Consider the following 17,123-nt stretch of genomic DNA (forward strand, 5'->3'; position numbering starts at 1 on the left):
CCTCTAGAGTTGTTCTACTAACTCTATGGCTGCTTGGGTGCCTAGATTTCCTCCTCGCCCATTGTTCCCTAAAGAGTTTGGACAACCACGGCGTCTACTACGGCGTTGGGCACGCGATTGGCGGACGCCGTAGTAGACGCCTTTGGCGGGCGCCGTAGGGACGCATTGCCGGCGATCGAGTGTCTTGAAAGCCATCTGCGACGTGGCCAAAAAGCAACGTCCGCGTGGGCCTGATAAAGACCAAGAGCGAACACTCCGAGAAATCTGGCCTCAGGAACTACGTCAAGGCTACGTAACGAACTAGTGCTCTCACCAAGCGCCAGAGGACGCGCGCAAAACAAGAAAATGTTGTAATGAATTCTGCTCAATTGTTTCACAATATAATAATTATACGCCCAAATTTGGCGTGTTTCTTATGCATAAAAACAGAATTTATTCAAGACACCTTCCATGCTTTTTGTTTTTCATTCGTACTGTCATCAACGCCAGTCACCATTCGTCCATCGAGAAGAAATCAACGATTCGTGTATCAGCGGCGTGCCAGCGGGAAGGTTTCGTGAACGTCGGCTGCGGCGGTGTTCTCGTGTGTGAGACAGGTGAGTCACGCGTTCAAGCGAAGCTTAGAGTAACTGACTTGTGATGGCGACGAGGTTAGCTAAAAAAAACCAGTTTGCGGCTCTATATGAGGCGGCTAGACGCGAACAATGCGAAAAGCATGCCCCTCAAGAAACGCGTAGCGAGAGGGCTGTACCATGTGCTTTCTTGCTAACCCCGCCGAGAACGGAATAATCTTTGTTGGTTGCGTTCCGTGAAAATCATCAAACAACGCGAAGCTTCCATTACCTTGGACCGGTTCACGGCTGTGCACTGCACTGCGACTCGCAGTTTGTCAGACGCCATCGAGACGCTGCGTCTCGGTTTGCGAGGGTAAACCGTTCTTGCCCAGCGCTGTTTCCGATAACCACGGTATCGCCGCTCCATTGAAATAGTTCGTGGTGGCACACTAAAGAGGATCTGCTGGACAAAGCTTAAGGTCAATATCAGGAATTGCACATTTCAGGAAAATTCCAGTTTCGAGAAAATTAAATTCCTAACCCGCGTTTACATGATCGCGTGACGGTTGACGGTCCTTTCGTAGGCCCGTTCTAGAGGCTGACGAACGCTGGAAAGAACATGTTTTTTCGCCACGCCGATTCAGACCAAAAACGGCGTTCCGGGCATGGGCGCTACCTAAATAAAGAAAATCAGGACGTTAGGCACGCTGTAGCCAAGCTTTGCTTGCTTGTTTCCCTTATAAAGTAAGGGCTCCTGAATATTTCATAATATTGCTTGCAAGCAATGGCATGTGTCATAAACAGAGAGCGTAGCTTATTGCGTTTTGTACTGCAGCGAGGTGTGTATCTACGGCGCACGGATGGACGGTGGTGTATACGTCCGTGCGGTTTGTTTATACAGAAGTGTAACGGTGGGGAAAAGTCCCCAATCACTATTGCATGTACTTATTGCGGCGGCCGTGTTGGGAAGTACTACGCATTCCAGTTACTTTCGATTTCTTGCCATTTTTTGTGGCGGAATACATTTCACAACGTATTGTCGCGTAGGCGCGGCGTGGCACCCATTTGAACAAAGGCCCCGTGTTTGGACGTTTCGAATTCATCTTTACCACGCTTATGTGAACTGCTATTTTGCCTACCAATGCACTCCTTATTCTGAGTACGTACAGGGGTGTCCAAAAGTTCACTGGCCGCGATGCCATGGGATTACGCAGGTTGGCGGCCTGGGAACTGTTGAACACCCCTGTATGGGCTCTTAACATTTACCCTTGTAAGTACGAGTTTTATGGGCCAGAGGTCAGAATGTAATGCAAAAGGATAGACAGTTGGGCGAGTTGGTACGGTAACATGATTTTGGCTTCTAGCGCGAAGTGAAACACGGACACAGAAAGGAGCAGACAGGACGAGCGCTAACTCTCAACTAAATGTTTATTGAAACGAAGAACATATATATAGGTGATTGCAAAAACCGTAGCATAAGAACATGACAATGTAAAAAGCATCAGTTAAACATATCAGTGGGTATGGAAGTCAAAGAACAAAAATTATTTCAGATTAGTACACGTATTGCGAAGGTACTGGAATTCGCAATCTAACAGAGACAACGAAGCATGACTGACGCAAGTGTCTCCTTTCTGTGTCCGTGTTTCACTTCGCGCTAGAAGCCAAAATCATGTCAGAATGTGTCGGTGGTTTTATATTGTGCATCACTTCGCTATTCATTCAAAGCGGTTTCCTGGTTCAGCTGTGACGTGTACATATGTTTTTGGTAATTAACGAAGCATGCACTTATTGACATTTTCGAACCGTGCTGATGCCATGCCGTCCGGCGGTCCAAGCTATGGCAGCTACTGCTCTGTGTCGTGGAGCTTTAACAACGGCAGAACCCAGAAGAAGCCTATCTTGCCTTGAAATAAAAACATTGCGGAAGCTCTGTCTCTTTGATACATATGACCGCTCGGTTGTACCAAAACACAGAAGACAAGCACGATGGATAAAGCGGTAGTGAATTATAATTACCTTTAGCTCCATCTGTTATAACTTAATCGAAATGAAAATTGCGTCATGACCTCAATTCACACTAAATATTGAACTCGACAAAATAGGTAATCGCTAAACCAAAACGACAAATAAAATCGTTGCCATTTAGGTGACGAAAAGTGGTCTGAAATGACAAGCTTCCGCTACAGCCTAACGTCGGTTACGCGGGGTAATCCAAATTTCGCGCTAGCGAAACCGAAACAGGAAGTGCAGGCCAGCTGCTCTCACCAACCGCCAGGCGCGCTAGCGTCGATTGGGCCGCTGGGGTGTATGGGAGTGTCCACTCTTAACTTTTTTTTCTTTCTCTATGCCCTCATCTTCAAAGCGATCTGCGATGTTTGCAGAGTGCGCCTAGTGTCAGTAGCTTCGTATGCGCTCTGCTTTCGACGTTTCGTTCGCGGTGGACGAAACGTCGGTATGTTGGATGAAACGTCGGTGTCAGGACTCGGTGGCAACCAAAGGTCAGTGGGACGCCTCGCATTTGGCGCTCACGGGAAGTCTACAAATGCAGCTGTGCAGGGTGATATGGGCTGGAAAAGTTCTCAAGTGAGGGAAGCTCAGAGTAAAAGTGATTATGAAAAATGACTGAGAAAGATAAAAAAAAGTAAATGGGCTGGAAGAGTGTCGAGCTATTTGTACAGGAAAAACATTGATTCACAGTGGAGAAGAAATAGGAAGCTTACCAGCAAGTATTATCCAGCGTCCTTCACTCGAGCATGTATGCTGGGCAATCGCACCATATTTGTTCGAGCGTTTCAGGCGTCTGACATTGTTCGATATCAACTCGACTGGCCGATGAGGTGGACGTAGTGGATGTCGAAATCAACGCAGAGCCGACTCCTGCGTAGCAATGACTCTTTATTCCACGTAACCTTCGATGGCAAAGAGAATTTACGGACTGGGTCGATCATACGCAGGCCTGTGAGGATGTTGCCAGGGTGGTTTCTGTATGCCTTTGTAAGGTCCTGCATGAGTTTCTTGACCATTGACTTAGTGTCAGATCGCGAGTAGGAAATCCGTGCTTCATCAGAGGAAGAGAACGCCGATCTTGCCTCACTGTCAGCTAGTTGGTTGAGCATTTCTCGCATTGCACGTGTTGCACGAGCCAACGCAGCCAGCGTTCGAGACCTTCGGACACGAGGCCCGAAAATTTGTCCCAGAAACCGATTCGTTCTGAGCTGTTGGTATCGCGGTACCCTCGGGTGGTCTGCTGCCTCGCCCTGTGACAAGCCCCGTGGACTCGTTCGGTTCTCCGGCCCGGTGTGCCCAAGCTGGATCTTGTTTGGTTGTTTGGCTGAGTTTTGGGTGGATTAGACCTAGTTATCTCACTTATCTAATTTTTGTAAGATTTAATTCGTGATTGCATCAGCTCTGATGTCTAAAAACTCTCCTGGGCAAGGGCCCAGCCCTTGGTCAGCCTCCCTTTCTCCTGATGATTTGCCTTTGCAATCTTTCTTCCGCAGCGGTGTAAGCAGCATCCCTGTCGCGCTGGTGCCCTCTAACGGAGGATTCATCCGGCTGAACAACCCACAAGCTGTTCAGGCCGAGCTCCAAGCCATGACGCATCATTACCAGATGATAAGCGATGTCCGACAATTTGGAAGAGGTGGGATAGTTTGTAGGTCATCAGATTCGACCTGTGTTAAAGACCTCTTAAAGTGTAAGACTTTCGCATCTGTCCCGGTGAGTGCGTTCATTCCTCCTCATCTGGCATGCACTAAAGGCATTGTCCGGGACGTAGACTCTCGATTGAGCCCAACTGAGACTCTGGAGAAGCTGTCTGATGCTGGTGTTATAGCTGTATACCGATGTAACCGACTCGTAAACGGGGAAAAAGTTGCCACAGAATCGGTTATTGCTACGTTTGCTGGCATGTCCTGCCCATCTGAACTAAAAGTGTGGCCGCTTATTTTTAGAGTGGAACCTCTCGCTTCCCGTCCACTTCAGTGTCGGAACTGTTGGCGTTTTGGCCATAGTGCAGGAGGCTGCAAATCAAATGGGCGCTGTCGCGCCTGTGGTGACAATCATTCCCCCAATGAATGCACAGCTGAAACCGAGACGTGCTGCCTATGTGGAGGAAACCATGCGGCTGACTATGGAAGCTGCTCGGCTAGAGCTAACGAAATACAAGTACTAGAGATAATTGACAGGCGACGATGTTCGCGGCGAGAAGCTATTGCAGTCGTCAAGGAAAGAGCCTTTGGATACGCTGGCGTCACTGCAAGGCATTCTACTTTCCATGAGGATAACTTGCCTAAACTTATTGAATCAGCAGTAGAAAAAGCAATGACAAAGGCTAAGCAACATATTGTCACAAGTGTTACCGAATGTATTTCACAAGTGTTTACCGCGCAGATGACACAGCTGTTGCAAACAGCTGCCACACCAATCACCAAATCGATTGTTTGTGCTGCAGAACAGGTAGCCAGTTCAGTTCTAGTACCGAGTACCATATCGGACCCAACATTTGTAGGATCCGATCCTTGTTCTTCGCATCAGTCAGACTCGCAGGTCGACATGGAAACGGGTCATGATATCAGGCCGCAAAAGCGAACTGGTTCTCCAGTAACTAATTCTTGTCCTTATACCAAAAACAAAAAGGGTAATCCTATTTCTCATTCTGGCATCCAAGAAAGTTCATCGCGACGGTAGTCGCTGGATATCAATTAGATCATCACCATAGCTTTTTTAAAAGTACTACAGTGGAACTGTCGTTCCTTGTTCTCTGCTTCAACAGACTTAAATTACTTGAGAACTGAACTTAATCCTGACGTCATAATCTTACGAGAAACCTGGCTTACCCCTGAGAAAAATTTTCATTTTAAAGATTTTCGATCTTATCGATTAGATCGCCTATCACTAGGAGGTGGTTTAATGATTTTGTTATCATCTAAATTCTGTCATAGGGCGAAAATAGCTTTCAAGTTAATGTCTCCATAATGTGAAATTTTGGCAGTGCACCTTAGCATCCCAGGCTACCGCTCATTCTCTATTATAGATGCTTATTTCCCTACGGGCGTACACAGTACATACCAATTGGATAGTGCGCTTGCCAGCTGCAAAAATGAAGTCGTCCTTACTGGTGACTTCAACTCGCATCACGTGTCATGGGGTTACAAAACAGACGCATGTGGGACACGTCTATGGGACTGGACCATAGATAAAAATCTTTCATGCCTTAATGTCAGACGACCTACTTTTATCCGTGGGCAATCTCGCTCAGTGTTAGATTTGACGTTTTCTAGCACAAGCATCGCCGTGACATCTTGGACTACAATTGATTTCGGCACAAGCAGTGATCATCTTCCGGTATACTTTGAAATTGCATGCCCTTTAACATCAGTTGAACGACACAGCAGAATATTAGTGAACAGCAAAAAATTTAAAGACTGCTTGCGCTCCTCCATTGCATCATTACCTAATAGTAATAACGAAAAAATTGGCTTGAACATTTGTTCAGCGTTACAGATGTCCCGACAAAAGTCTGAATTTGCAATTCAGACCGCTAAGCGTTCCCCATCTAGTCCTTGGTGGAACAGTGAGTGCACAGGAGTTTATCGACGAAGGAAAGCTGCTTGGAAAAAACTTCTACATAATCAGAGCCCACAAAATTGGAAAGATTATCAATTTATTTCTGCAACCTTCAAACGTGCTATTAAACACGCAAAAGATGAGTACGATAAAAACCATTTCGATTACCTATCTAAATCCAAAAACAAACGTGCTTTATTTAATTACCTTCGGTTTCGAAACAGACTCCCAATGAGCGTTAATGTAGACTCAGTCGTCTATACCTCGCAGGAAATGCAGGAGTCCTTAGAGCTATTGGCTAAAGGATTGGAGAGCCGGTTCGCAACGCGCCTTCAAGCTTCTGTTTTTACTCCTGTATTATCGGACTACAAAGAGATCTCCTATTCGGAAGTAGCACAAGTTATGTTGCAGTTGCCAACTACAGCGCCTGGCCCGGACGGAATAACAAATGCAATGTTAAAGATTTTCTTTCAAGAAGCGCCACGTGAGCTTCTGAACTTGGTAAACTACTCTGTTAGCAATGCATGGATTCCACAAGAATGGAAGATCGCGAAAATCATTCCGTTACTTAAAAAGCAAGGGGCAGGGTACACCATCGACAACATCAGACCAATTGCGTTGACATCAAACATAGTGAAGCTTATTGAAAGAGTGCTTCTCGGACACATATTGGAGTTTATTGTCGGAAATCAATTGTTGAGTCCTTGCCAAATCGGATTTCGATCTGGCTATTCGATATGGCACGCGCATGTAGACCTTGAAAGTCGAATTAACATCGCCAGACAGAAAAAGCAGTACGCGGCTTTAGTTACATTAGATATATGTAAAGCATATGACAGCATTGAACACACAATTTTAACAAATCGTTTACAGAGCCATTGTTTTCCAGGCTATATTGTAGCATGGGTGCATGAATTTTTAAAAGCCAGGGAATTCTATTGTTTTAGAAGCGGCTATTCTTCTAGAAAACATAAGCAAACAAGAGGTGTGCCTCAGGGATCGGTACTCTCACCAGTATTATTCAATATTTTAATGAGCACAATCCCCGTTCACCCAGGAGTCAGTACCTACGTTTATGCTGACGACATTGCCTTTTTTGGTATGGCTAGTGACATATACTCTCTTTACGAAATTTTGCAGTCGTATCTAAGGGAACTGGAACACTGGCTGGATAGCTTACACTTAAACCTGAATGCTAATAAATGTGCTATACTTGTTTTTCCAGTTAAAGACCCAGTATACATATCGCTGAACTACCATCTGTAAGATATTCCACAATTAGAGTCACTAAAGTACCTTGGAGTTATTTACAACGGAAATCTTAACTGGCGGCCACATATTGAATATATTGCGACAAAAGGAGCTCGTACAATGGGCATTTTGCGCAAGTTAAGCAATCGAAGAACAGGTATGCGCAGAAAATCCCTTTTGATGGTATATAAAATGTACGTTCGTCCGGTGTTAGAATTTGGATGTATTTTATTCTCAGGTGTTCCATCATACAAGCTTCGGCCGCTAGTTTTGTTAGAACGAGAGGCACTACGTCTGTGCATAGGCCTTTCAAAATACGTTGCAAATGCCGTATTATACATGGAAGCAAGAATCCCACCCATATTATGCCGATTTCACCTTCTGACTGTTCAGACCTTCTTAAGACTATATGCATCACCATTAAACCGTCCTCAAATTATTTTCATCTCCGATCCAGAATTATTCTTTCCTGTTCATTGGCCCAGGTTTCATAGACCACAGATTATATTTGTGCAAACATTACTTCACCCACTAAATGTACAAATTCGTGATGTGCTTCCTAATAATACGCATTCAAATTACCCAGAGATCAGGTTCGACGACATTTTCCCGAACCACGCGAAACTACTCCCTTACGGCATCTTAAACGCCATGTTGCAAGACCACCTAAGCACCCTAGAAACAAACATCATCATTGCAACAGATGCCTCACAGTGCGAGGAAAAAGCTGGCATTGGAATATTTTTTCCTGCGCTCGACTGGTCTTTTTCTTTAAGATTCCCCGATTTTGTGCCTATTTTTCTGGCCGAGTTGTTAGCAGTAATCCTAGCTTTACGTAAATTAGACCCAATGATTACAACGGCTGCTATTCTTACTGACTCCCTTTCTGTTTGCTCTTGCCTTACCGCTACTAAGGAGTCACCCATGTTAAAACTCTTCCACTTACTAGTTCCTGCCCATGTGCTATGTATTCATTAGATTTGGGTGCCTGGTCATAAAGGTTTGTTTTTTAATGAAACTGCCGATTCACTGGCACATGCATCACTAGCCGGCCCTATTCTTCCTATTCTACCAGTGACAGCACAGATCACGGCGTCAAGATTTCGGATGAGATCAATTAGATCAGCCTTATCAAACCCACATTTGACAGCTTCTCCAGAGTATAAACACCTGGCATTTCCCTGGCATAGCGATTCTTGTTATACAAAGATGCTTGAGGTCTGCCTCACCAAATTACGCTGCCGCATTCCCTCCCTAAATTTCTATATACACAGGTCGGGTTTGGTTCCCTCTCCCCTTTGTTCTTTTTGTGAGGAGGAGGAGACGATACAGCACTATCTTCTATCTTGTCGCCGCTTTGCTGCGTTAAGAAAAAGACTGTTGGAGATGCCATTTAGAAGAATTGGCTTGGACTTGACAGAACCTGCAATTCTTTCGTTCGGGGCGTCCACTTTGGGTTTCAGCCACAGGGATGCATGCTTCGCTGTCCAAACATTCCTTACAGAATCTAAACGAATGCCCTGCTAAATTCTAATTTTTATTATTACTTTTAAATTAATTATTTCTCATTCAACAGCACCTTCCTGATTTTATTTTAGCCGGTTATTCAACCCTATTCAATGCTATTCCCATAGATAATAGGAAATTTATGCTATAAATTATTTTGGAATAATGCATCCACTTCTTGGCCAATCCCCCATCGTGGGTAGGAGCCACACGTGCCACAGGCTACAACAACAACAACAACATAATCACCGCACAATGAGCAGGCACACATTGAAAAGTGACCAAGTGGCCACCTCGCAGGCAGTGTGATCAAGTTCGGGAATTTCAGCCCGAATGATAGCGTTGTGCCTTACATGCAAAAAACTCAGTTTAAAACTGATAACGAAAAATTACCTCCAACTTCCTTTAATCAAGACAGAAACTTGCCACTCAGGCATAAAGCACTTTTACAGTCTAGTAAACGCAACGCCTATGGACGAGCCGCGAATGAATGATGTGAAAATTTTTTCTAGCGAATTAAAAAGAGGAACATAGTCTTCAAGCATAAAACATTGAAGTAATGCAATGACTAGTAGATGGGTGAGAAAAACGTTCAGTTACGTGTGGTGGCTAGGCAGGCTAACTAAACTCGAGGCCCCGAATTATTTGCTATGGCACGATGAGCTGATACCTCATAATTGAAAATAAAAAAAAGATTCTTATCGTACGGGAGTATGTCCCGTATTTTCTCAAACAACAATATTGGCTGCCTTGTGGAAGCTCTCCTACGCATATTTACGGCATTTTCTCAATCTATCCCTATTGCAAAACCCAGTACCCAGTACCCCGTGTCCAGCGCAGCGCCGGATTATGGGCCCAGTGTCGCGCGCTGGATGGTGGGGCGCTGGGCGGGCGCGGCGTGCTGGGAGGCGCTGGGTACTGGTGCGAACAAGAGCTCTACCGCGTTGAATACGCGGTGCTTTGACACCGTACATATTTTTTTTGAATACATAAAGCAAGAGAGAGCGTTTTAGTGCAATAAAAAAAGTGAGAAAGAACGTACTCAGACTAGGATTCGATCGTCGGGCGTACAGATCCCAAGCCCAGTACTTTACCGCTACGCAACGCCTCCTTTTTTGATTTTTGGTTATTTCCAGCTTGGCTACAAGCCTCAGAAGAGTTTGTGATCATAGATCACACTCGTTTTATATGCGGTAACGTATCATGCACGGACACGACAGCTTCATCACAGTCATTCGCCTTGTACACGCCACGTACCTTCAAGACCACCTCCACAATATATTCATACACCGATCAGCCTTTAACATAACAATGTCTATATGCCAACAGACTACCCCAGATTGCGTGCAGCCCAAGTAAAACGATAACATCCATCTGTTCAAAATCGTGTTTAGGTGGTAAAAAACGAATGTCATGTGGATTGAGGGGCAGGTCTATCTTTAAGGTTCTCTGTAATATATCCCAAAAGAATATGGCATTATTACAATCGATGAAAACATGTTCAATCGTTTCAGCGTTGTTGCACAGAAAACATCTGCTTTCCCATGGCACATAAATCCCTCTTTCCTCTAACCATGTTTTAATAGGCAAGGTTCCCGTGTGAAGCTTGAAGAATCCTTTTTTTAACGTTTGCCGGTATCCGCATATTTTTAACCCTTATGAGTACGTCTTGCCCAGGCCCTTCTTGAAACATTAACCAATGCAATGGAACAGAGAACACACTCTCAATAAGATCCTTCATAAGACGCTTTCTTTTTACATTGGAGAGGTGCTCAAGGAAAAATCTTGCCTGAAGGAAACGATAGGACGTTACAACTTCACGCAAGAACCTTGAATTGTGTAATGAGGGCAATGGCTGAAGAAACAAAAAATCCGGCATAGAAACTGTTAGCATGGTTTGAAAAAAAATACAGAAACGGGTCTCTTTCGTCCCTTATCAACATGAAACGTGATACAACTTGCTGGGAAAACAAGTGGCATACCGACAGACCACCTTTCTTTACTCGTCGAAACAAATTTTTCCTTGATGTTCGCTCCCACGTAGAACACCAGGTAAACGCGGCAAAGATTCGGTGAATTTTTTATGTGCTTAAAGGGAAGCTGAAAGGTTTTCCAGAAAAAATGAGTGAACATCTGTACATAATGGTTTTCAACCCTCCGAATTCGAATATCGTATCGAAATTGAGCGAAAGGAAGCGCAAATATATTTTATTTCGACGAAAAGTGCAGCAGCGGACACGCCCAGCTCGCGCGTCTCGTTTCCGCCTGTGATTGGTCGGTGCGCCTCGTGGCGTCAACTCTGCCGCTGCCGACCGCTACCGCTACACATGAAGCGCGGTGCCAGGTAGTTTGGTGCTGTTTTTCTGAGATGGTAATGGAAAATTTAGAGAGACTGCGTTTTTCTGAGGAGTTCGGCGTTACTCCCTACATGTACGAGCCGATTGCGAAGAGCCGGCCTCTCGAATAAGCAAACGATGCTGGTGCGAGCAGTGCTTTAGATGCGATCGAAAGCAAAGTCTTGAGATCTCCTCGTGTTGGGAATGCTCTTTGGTGAGTATGTTTTTTGCAAAGCGATCTAGTGATCTCGCCGATCTTTCGCCGATTTAGTGGGCTAGTTTTCGGTCAAACAACTGTAGTGTTGTGTTTCTGCATGCCTCCTCGTGGAACGTAAGCGGGGATGCGATCGTCGGCATTTGTGCGCTGTCCAAAGCTGTCGGCAATCTACAAAAACGGTTTAAACGCGTGAAAAGCTTCCCGGTTCATGCAGTACGTGTAATGACCTTCATCTGTTGACTACCACTCACGTTGACTACCACTCATTACCACTCACGTTGACTACCACGCACGTTGACTACCACTCTACATACACGCAGACGCACCAACAAAGGAATGCAGGGTCGATCGAAGCAGATTACGATGGCACGCACGCAGAAACAAGCGCGGTCAGGCACGGTCGCAGACGCTGCGAACGAACGAAGCAGAGTTGACGTCACGACACCGCGGTTTCCGGTCTCCCTCGCTCACTCAAAGGGGGGCGGAGCTACAGCGCAATTTCAACCGACGATTACGTCGCTCCTAATTGAAAAAAAAAACTAATTTTACCTACATGGTTTATAAGGTTCCCGCATCCGTATATGAGCGTCTTATTGAATTCGACAGACACTTCAGCTTCCCTTTAAGTGTACAATACAGTGCCTGCAGAATATACACAATTTTCGCAACGAGAAAAACGTCACAGGTAGTGGCACGTGCAAAAATCGACAATTCACGTCCTCCATCGATGGATCGGCCATCGCACGCATTTCATCCGTTTTTTCGAGCCAGAGTGACTTGTTCTCACGATACCCATCGAAAGGAACCCCCGGGTAAGTGCTAGGTGTCGTGAGCCACCGGATATCTTTAAAAACACCGGGCGTGGCATTCCGATGGCCATGCCAGAGGCCAGTACACTTTTGATTATTGATTTCACTGCCGCTTTTCTCGCAAAACCTTTCAGTAATTATTAATAATGAGCTAACACTCTCCCTATCTACAGCAAATAGGGCAACGTCATCGGCATAAGCTAGAACACCTACTTCACAGGACTGTATCTTAAAACCCCTGATTTCTCTACTATTAACTATTTTTCCACAGAGCAGCTCCAAAAATAATGCAAAAAGTAAACGACTTAACGGACAATCCTATCGAACGGAAATGAGTACTTGTATGCGTTGTGAAAGTTCACCATTAACAATAAAATTGGTACATGGGCTTTCATATGCCATTTTGATCCCTTTACACATGACAGAATCAAGTCCTCCATAATTAATTAATTATTAAAAAGAGAACACTATGTGATACCTTGTCGAAAGCCTTAACTAGAACTATTTGCAGCATCGCTACCTTGAGGAGAGCGCTATCGCAATATTCTAAACTGCTTCTAGCTGTATCAATATTCGTAAGTATTTTCCTACCACTGATGCCGCATGTCTTATGCGGGCCAACTAACTTCCGTATAACTCTCTGCAGCCTTGCTGCAAGAACTTTCATGAAAACCTCTTAGTCAACATTTGTCAACGTAATTGGCATGTATCCCGTTACTTTACGTAATATATTTCTATATTTGCCTTTTGGGATTAGTAATGTGTGGGCACGATTGAACGATGGAGGTAAAGTCCTCCGCTCGAGTGCCTCTGAAGATACTTCATGCAATGCTGTTTCCATATTTGTCTTGAACGCCTTGTAAAATGCCGTGGTAATCCCATCCGGACCAGGAGATTTGCCCGAGCTTAGTTCCTCAATAGCCCTCTCAATCTTTCTCATACTGATATTCATTTCTAATAAATTCGTTTCCTCTTTGCCTAGCGTCGGCATTTCTGCCAAAAAGTCATCCTCGTAGCCCGGCACCTTTGGCCTACGACAAGCAAACAACTCTCTATAGTAACTTTCAAATGCCTTCACGATAACTTTCTGTTCTTTGAATATCTTACCATTATATTATATTTCCAATATTTCATTTCCTCGAAGGTACGCCTTTTCATCTGAAAAAGCTCGTTTTGTTGGTGCTTCGCCCGCGAGATATTTTTCAGCTCTCCGCCGGAACGAATTTGGGGATATCAGCGTAAGCTAAGCCGCCATTACATATTGCATGCATTTTCCCGGCTTTCAGCGGCATAATTTTCCAACACTAACCAACACAAGTAAAAAAGGCATAGGTGCAATATAAATGGCTAAAGTCAAGCCGCTCTGAATTTGTCTATAGGGCTTCCTCGATGTGTGTCCACAGCGGCAGGCACTGCAATCACTAGAAACCACATCGTCCCGACACATACCGCAGCTGAAGCGCTAAAGCAGATTTGCCATATGGCCCTCTAACTGCCTACAGGTCACGTGTACCATTATTCTGCGAAACGGTATTCGAGCATTGTGAATAATTACCTTCCTGGTTCACAGCTGCTGTCAGACCTTCGATTCGTTCTTGGTGTCTGATTCAACGCCAGACGAATCTTACTATACCAGGTGTCCGGGAAAAAAAAACAAATTTGTCATCACTGTTTTTTTAAGTGGCTCATCTTGCGCCTCATACATGAGAAGTACCGAAAGCCGAACAATTATCTGTCGCAACTGTCGTCAATAAAGTAAAAAGGTACCACGATCAAGTTCAAAACGCCTCACTTGACAACATTGATGACCGCAGAACTTGCAGCCCTTCGTGTGGCAGTTCATTTTATTGATTACGAACCGTCAAACAATTGGTCGATCATCTGTCCCCCGAAGGTGGCCCATGCAGCATATACGGGTAGCTTTGAGGCACGCTCCGCATGAACAGCTGGTTTTTTAAATTAGACACCATGGGGCATTTTATCAGAACTCGCGGGGGGAGCTCCTCGTTTAGACCGCGTAGAAAACCCCCACGTATCAAACATACATTCAATATAAAACTCTATTTTTTAACACTTCTGTAATGATGCCGCCTTTCTTTTCCGAATTTGGAATTGTTTTTCCGATTCTAACCCCACTCCTATGTTTAAAGCTTCGGCGATTGAGGGTGCTCATAATTAGTAAATAAGCAGGTCATATACTTTACCAGTGCCTGCCCAATAATGTGTACAAAGGATATCATGACCTGTCGCGCTCAACCACGTGGACGACAACCCTCTGCCGGGAAAAGAAATAATTCTGCAGCGTCGAAGGGACATCCAGCCGTGCTTCCCGTCGACGCCATGCTGGCGTTATTGCACTTATTTCGAACCACCGGCTTGTGTGAATGATTATAACGGGAACGTTTTTCTTTTCCTTACTTTCCTTTCTTTTCTTTTTTTGTCTGTCTTTATATCCTCTTTATTACGCCAATTTCTGCCATCTCCGTGCAGGGTAGCAAACTGGAAACTCTAATCTGGTTAACCTCCCTGCCTTTCCCTTTTTTTACGTCTCACTCTCTCTAGATATGTGTGGTGCACTTCTCTGTACATACGCCACTCATCACCGCTCTTCCCTCGACAAGCACCAACATTCGCCGCCGTCCTTGGTGCGCCCGACTTCGCTGCGTCAATGTCTAGCTGTGTTCATTCATGTGAATTAGTGTTTGCACCTCGGCATAGCTTGTGAACAGCACAGTGCAAAAGCATAAAAATTGCACGACATTCAAATTGTGCCTTCGATTAGCATAAACATAGGCATTACATAAGATTGCACATTGCTTAAGATGAAAATAAGGACACTTGTGCCCATCTCATTTGTTGTGTGGCATACCAATAACAGCTCCGCTTCACAAAACTTGCAACATACGAGTTCAGTTAGAATTGTTTGTTTATTTACGCATTTACTTATTTCGATATACCATACGGGCCCCGTGCGGAGCAATTATATAACATTACTCCGCCATTATTCTTGCAAGTAACGTCCGCCGTTCCAAGCAACCTGGCAGTGGATAGCGGCAGTGCGCGAAGCCTTCCCGGACACGTCACCTCTCTCCACGACAGCACTTTGTTTCGTACAATGCAAGCACGCGTAATGCCATGAGTAACAGCATTCGTCGCTTCACGGGTGCCCACACAATGCGTCCCGCTGCCGCCACCAGCCCGTGCAGCTCCTCCTCCCGCACTTTCCGAAATTTATCTCGGCGAGTAATTTGCCGAGGAACGCTATCGACCCGTCTCCTCCGACGTTCGTCCGCCCGTTTTGTACGCCGCCGATGCGCCGGCTGTTTCCTTTGAAAGCCCGGACAGCCTGAGCGATGGCAGGTCACGACCCCTTCCTCACCGCTGACCCTTTTACCCTTTCCTGTGCCCTCCTCTCCGTTGCCCCTTATTCTTGCTTGCCTTCATCCGCTACGCTAAGTTGGTGCGTAGGCTGTGGCACGGGCAGTATATACGGGAACCGCCGTCCACCGCGCTGCGTCTAAATTGCGCTCGCACGCTCGACTTCTTGGGCAAGCGGCCGCGTCCCCACAAGCTTTGGGCTTCGCGCTCTAGAACGCCACGCCGTTTCTCCGAGCATGGCCCGTGCCACGGATGAGCGGCGGTCACGCGTCACAGTTGTGTACGCACTCTTCCTTTAAACAGCCCGTTCGTGCTTGCAGCGGAGGGCGCCCGACGTGCCCTTTCGCAGGACCCCACATTTGCCGTCGTCCGCTGTCTCCGCGGCGGAAGGGTGTGCGCCACGCACTGAGCTGCGGGCGCCGACCGCTTGCGCTTCGGGACGTACGATAACGGCGCGTGCACGAACCCTCGACTTTTTCGGACGACGTCCTTGGTCGCGTTCCGAGAGGCTCGGCCTGCGCACTCTCTGCGCTGTGCAGAGCACGCGCGGATCGTGGTGTGAGCGGTGCGGCTCTCGTGCGCGCATACGTGTTTGCGCATCCCGGGGAAACAATGCGCATCGCGATGAGCAGCGCGATGATGGACGGCTGTTTGGCTATGACGAGAAATGATGAAAGCCACGCCTCGACGCCCTCTCGATGGCGGGTGTCTATAGGCTGGGGCACGTCCACTTTGCAAAGTTTGGATAAGCGGACGAGGAAGTGATGCTTTTGCGTGAAAACATGGGTAAATACTAAATAGACGTAACGTGGAACCTGCATGTGGGCCGCCGCGCGTTCACGCACGGCGGCCATCTAGACCGTCAATCGTGGGCTTCAAGCTAAGGCCCATTTAAAAATACGGCTGTTACGCTAGCTCGTACTGGTTAGAGTACTTATTTCTGACGGCCTAGTGCGGAGCTCCAGAATTCTATTAAGCAGCGTGAAAAAAAGCCTATCCGACGTCACCACTGTCTTCGCGCTGAAGGTCGGGCTGCTTGCTCGACGCACCAGCGCAGATAAAGGCACTACGAGAAGGTGACACCACGGGCACCTAAATAAGGACTCTAACTAGCAACTGTTCACTCGGGCTAGTTAGAGTGTTTATTTCAGCGCCCGCGTTGTGTCATAATTTGAAGAGCTCAAAGACAGTGGTGACGGCGGCACCTTTTCCTTTCTCGTCACTCATTTCAATCGCAGAGCAATGGGCACCTTATTTATAAGGTAGGGGCTGCGCGAGTAGTCTTACAAACAAATGGACGCACTCTCGCGTCACGCAAAACTGGAGAGAAAATAAAGACAGCCCCCTCGAAGATGAGTCTTCGGACAATGGTCGTTGCACAAGGAGAGGCGACACGATCCGACCTCCGCTGGGAGCAGCGCGCGAGCAGTCCGTGCCCTTTCCGCATTTCTCCCGCGAGTCACCCAGCGCGGTCCGAGGAAGACGTTGCCATGAGAAGAGA

The 17,123-nt window shown here is 46.2% G+C and overlaps 1 protein-coding gene across 1 annotated transcript in view; it reads left to right on the forward strand.

Moving 5' to 3' along the window:
- Positions 1–514: 514 nt before the first annotated feature.
- The window catches only part of LOC135917744 (uncharacterized), a 66,348-nt gene continuing 49,739 nt past the window's right edge, over positions 515–17,123 (forward strand). Inside the window, exon 1 of the mRNA XM_065451334.2 lies at positions 515–596. The gene's annotated coding sequence lies outside the window, so the exon portion shown is untranslated. The remainder of the gene's footprint in view (positions 597–17,123) is intronic.

This window comes from Dermacentor albipictus, chromosome 3 (genome assembly GCF_038994185.2).
Source record: "Dermacentor albipictus isolate Rhodes 1998 colony chromosome 3, USDA_Dalb.pri_finalv2, whole genome shotgun sequence".
NCBI classification, from domain to species: domain Eukaryota; kingdom Metazoa; phylum Arthropoda; class Arachnida; order Ixodida; family Ixodidae; genus Dermacentor; species Dermacentor albipictus.